This window comes from Triticum dicoccoides, chromosome 5B (assembly GCF_002162155.2).
Source record: "Triticum dicoccoides isolate Atlit2015 ecotype Zavitan chromosome 5B, WEW_v2.0, whole genome shotgun sequence".
In the NCBI taxonomy this organism is placed as follows: domain Eukaryota; kingdom Viridiplantae; phylum Streptophyta; class Magnoliopsida; order Poales; family Poaceae; genus Triticum; species Triticum dicoccoides.
Window position 1 is genome coordinate 292,096,509 of NC_041389.1, and position 5,170 is coordinate 292,101,678.

A 5,170-nucleotide genomic window follows, 5' to 3' on the forward strand; every position below is an offset into this window, starting at 1 on the left:
TGTCCTAAAATCGTTCCTTCATCTTGTTCAAGCTGAAAGATTCTTTTCTTTATGTGCTTGCCATTAGCAATCATGTGAAAGAATTGGGTGTTCGCGTCCCCTTGGACAACTTTGTGAACCTTAGCCCGCAGCGCCCACTTCAATTCCTCCTCACGGAGAAGCTCTTTTAATCTCATCTCCCCCTCAAGTTTAGCATTAAGCTCCGAAGTGGGAAGAATTGTGGACTCGGCTTTTAAATCTAGGGATTGAATAAGAGTAAGGAGCCTTTCCTTTTCAACCTTATAAATCCCACTAAGATGCTTAGCCCACCCATGCAAAAAACTCCTCAAGTGTCGTATCTTATTCTGCCAGCGCTCAACCGAAGTTCTACCTCCTGCATCCTTAGCCCATTCCCTGGCTACCAGATCCAAGAATCCTTCTCTTTCAAACCACGCCAGTTCGAACAAAAAGGAGTTTTTGTTCCCCGCGTGGGTTGGCTCGTCAGCGTCCACCAGTAATGGCGTGTGGTCTGAAATTCCGCGCGAAAGCGCCTGGACCGTTACCAAGGGAAATTTCTGTTCCTATTCGGCGCTCGCAAGGACTCGATCCAACTTCTCAAACATCGGGTTTGGCAAGGTATTAGCCAAGGTGAATTTTCGACCCGAAAGCTCTATCTCTCTCAGATCCAAGATTTCAATAATGGTATTAAACATAAACGACCACCTGCCATCGAAATTAGCATTGTTCTTTTCCTCTCTCCTTCTAATAATGTTGAAATCACCCCCAACCAAGATTGGAAGCTGCTCAGGACCGCAAATTCGAACTAGATCAGCCAAAAACTCTGGTTTGAGTTTGGGCTGTGCGGCACCATATACCGCCACCAGTGCCCAATTGAACCCATCGGCCTTCGACCTAACCCAAAACTTAACTGCGAAATCTCCCATCACTACACTTCACACTTCCAGTGATTCACATCTAACTCCAAGCAAGATCCCTCCCGATCTTCCTCTCGGAGGAAGGCAGTGCCAATCAAAATCAACACCTCCTGATAAGGTGCTGAGAAATTGGGATGAAAAATTATCTCGACCAGTTTCCGAGAGTGCAATAAAATCCAACTTATACTCGATGGAAGCATCTGCAAGGAACCTTCTTTTAGCCAAGTCTTTCAGACCTCTGCTATTCCAAAATATTCCTCTCATATTTCGTCATGAAATTTTTTAGTAGTACATATCCTAGCACTCCTGCGTACCGCCGACACTGGGTAAATCTTTCGCTTCCACTTGCGTTTAGGTTTGATTTGATCCTCCACTCGGTCCTCACAACCGGGTTTCCTGGATCTAACTACTTCACCCTCGAAAGTGTCATCCTCTTCCCCTGACTCAGGAAAGGATGGTGCAAGGTCCGCACAAAAATTATCAAGTACCCTAACGCCCAACGCATCTATATCAGAGTCATTCATGGGTTTGACCGCAGCTAAGTTTCGAATCATTTCTAACGCGCGTTCGGCTTCCAAATCTAGGATATCATTTACAGAATTAGAGATTTCGCTATCATTACTACCTAGTGAAACTCCTAATTGATTTGCATTATTAATAATCTCAATATTAGAAAAATGCAAAATGGAATTAGAAGTGTTGACCGACATACCAGAAGTGACCTCAATGTCACGAAGCTTGGCCGCCCTCATGGCGCACCGCTGCTGCATGTCGTCAACCTCCGGAAGATTCTGGAGGCGGCAACTCATCCGCCGCCCCCAGATACCGGATCCGAAATCCCTCCAAACGCGATGACCTCCTCCCGAGTGGCCCCACACAAAGTAAGGCCTCCAACCTCACCCCGAACACACTGCGGGGCTGCACCCCTCGAAGAAGCAGCAGGAGCTGCCGTGAGCAGCGGAGGGGAGCTCCAAGGCCCCGTCGACGTCGGCGTCGAACCGATGCCCTGGGGCGCAGGCGCGCAAGGGGAGGGGAGTACGTGGGCCTCCTGCCCGTACTCCCCGCCCGCCCCGGCCCTCTGGCTAGAGGGAGTCTCAGGCGCCACCGATGGTGCGGCCACCCTAGCCGCTGGAGGAGAGGAAGGGGCCGAGGCCACCTGCCAGGCCCCCCTCACCTAGGCTCAACCACCGTCGTCGGCTCCGTCGCCCGGGCTGAGGCAATGGTCAAAGCGGGAGAAAGAGGGGCCTCCTGCCCAGGCTCCTCCCCCCTCCATCGACCGAGGTCATCACCGAGACAACCACCTCCAAGCCCACAAGCACGACACCATCAGCAGCATCAGAGTCCATCAGAGGTAGCATACGTTCCAGCACGTCATCAGACTCCATCCAGTCACTCCATAGTCTGGGAGGAGCAGAAGCAGGCTCAAACGACCCAAATCTCAGAGCGTTCATCGGCACCGAAGGGGATGGTGTCGTCCCGTCCCCGGGCATCTGAGAGTCGGACCCCGAACCGTTGGGCAACTCTTGTCCAACATCATCCACTGGCGCCTTCTTGGCACCCAAACTATCATCTCCCTCGTGCATGTCTACATCAGTCCCATTGATGGCCTCAACAAAAAGATCGGCATCCTCAAACTCAATCTCGAGGGGGGAGATTTCACCCCTATATGTCCATAAAACCACATCAGGCACAAACTGAATATCCAGAACACTCACCAACAATCGGGCCACCCCGTGAGCTCGGGTGAAGGCCATATCCACTCTCTCAGTTTTCCCAACCAAAATACCCAGGCTAGCAACAACCCGAGCATCCTGCATTGGCTTCGAGGGAGCCCCAGAGAAACGTAACCAGACCTGAGTAAGAGGCTTGCCCTGTGGCTCAACCTTCTTCCACTCATGGAACTCCAGGATACATTCTGTGCCAGGCACTCTGCACAGCACGAAACTCAGAAGTCTCTGCAAATCCTCAACAGAAGGGAAGTCAGCCTTATACATGTTGCCCTCGAGACTGACAAGCTCCCACTGGTAGTCACCTGGAACTAACTCCATAAGCCTCTGCACAATCTGAGTCTTAGAGAAATCACATTTGGTAACTTTCACAATTCTAGTGGTCATGCTCTGGGTCTCCTCTGGGATCTCTCTCGCACTAGGAGACTCAAAGAACATCAACTCAGCACAAAACACTCCATAAATAGTAATAGTCGGCATCTGATCACGCAAAATCGGGCACTCCACACTCCCCCGTATCATGTGCTGCCTTGAGGCAGATATCACAAAGCTCAGTCACGCATTCCGCAATAAAATGGCCCTTCTCACCACAACGATAGCACAACATCTTCTCCTTCTTGCGTGCCCACTTGGACGCCCAATCAGTATCTGCCATGTCTGCAATCTCGACCGACCCCGTCGCTGTGAGCTCAGACGTAGCCAGCGCGGTGACCACCTCCATAGCCTAACGAACAGCTCCGGCGTCTGACCGGGATCGGCCGCCTCTGTGGAATCCGTCTGCTTAACGACAACAGGCGGAGGAGGCTGACGTTGCCGGTACCGGCCACCACGGCCACCACGACCACGATGACCATGGTAGCCACCTCGCTGCCGGTAGTCAAGGCCCGATGCCCCCTCAACAAAGCCACCCGAAGGGCCGTAATAAGGTCTCTCAGCTATACCATCGCTCTACCAAGCATAACCACGGCCGCCACCCGTCGTCGACGAACCTCGGTGCTGGCCTTCACCATACGCATTGTAACCATCATCACCCCATTATCCCCGGGGCGGTCTGTTAGTACCACTGTTGGCTGGGCCACGGGGCAAACCCGCCCCTCCATCATCAGACTGAGGCGGCGGTGTATGCGTCTACGCCGGCCCAGGCCGCTTCTGCGTCGGCCTCGCGACGTGGTGCGGCAGCGGTGCAGCCCGAGGCTGATGGCCAGGCACCTGAACAGGCATGATGGCAGGCCTAGGCTGCGGCGGCCGTGGCCCTTGCGCAGCGCCACCCCGTCCCGCAGCCGCAACCGGACCCTACGGTGGTTGCCGAGGCCCAAGAGCAGTCCTGCCCCGACCCGCCGCGACCAACGCAGCCGGTCCCTGCGCCGGCAGTCTCTGCCCAAGCTGGCCTCCACTGCGTCCCGCGGCGGCAAGCGCTGCAACAGCCACCGCCGGAGGTCTAGGAGAAGACGGTGTCGCGGCACCACGCCCAACTCCAGTCGCCTGCAACGTCGCACCAGCACGGACCACGCCAGCCGCGGTCGGCGGCTTCTTCCCCGGCGGCGCACCCGCACCTCGGCCAGCCATGGCCTCGAGGGGAGGAATGCGAGCAGCACGCCCCGGACCACACGACGGGAACCCCGGTTTTGCCCAGCGCCGAGGAACCCTAGCACTCCGCGATGGCGAACGGGACGAGCGATCGTGCGATCTCCTGCATGTGTCGGCACTTCTGACTTGGGTTAGTACCGGTTTAGCCTGGGCCTCATACCCAGCTAACCCCGGCCCACCCAATCTCGGCTCATGCGCACTCAGAATCGGCCCATCTCGGCCAAGGAGGGAATTCAAACGCAACCCACGGGCCGTCGTGATCCCGATCGCCGGTTTTCCGGGCGTGACCGCCGCGGTCGCCGTCGGCGCCGATCTAGCCACCGCCCGGCGAGTGTTCCCCCTTCTCTTAACTACGATCCACGACTCCGGCCAAATTAAATCGGATAGGGTAAGGTTTGGAAGACTAACCTTCGGGAGAGGGCCCTTCCATGGCCTGATCGTCGTCGCCGCCGTTCTCCGATGAACCACACGGCGAGGCATCTCCTTCTTCTCTCCCGCGTGAAGCCCTATCCTGTCCGGATCATCAGGGGGCAAAACCTTGTCGATAGTCTTCGCCACTTCATCTTCATCATAGCCGGCGTTGAAAAACTTGCAAATTTGGTCAGATGGCGTCGGCGACGGCAGATGTCAGAGTCGCATCCGCATCCCCGTCCCCATCGTCCTCGTCGGCGTCGACGAGGGCCCAGAACCGGCCCCCCACCCGCCGTCGGTCGCCGAAGTATGGAGGCGGCGCACCCGCAGTCACCCGGCATTGAAAAACTCGCAAATTTGGTCAGATGGCGTCGGCGACGGCAAAAATGCCGGAGTCGCATCCGCATCCTCGTCCCCATCGTCCTCGCCGGCGTCGACGACGGCCCAGAACCGCCCCCCCACCCGCCGTCGGTCGCCGGAGTATGGAGGCGACGCACCCGCAGTCACCCCGCCCCGCTGGTTACACCCCCC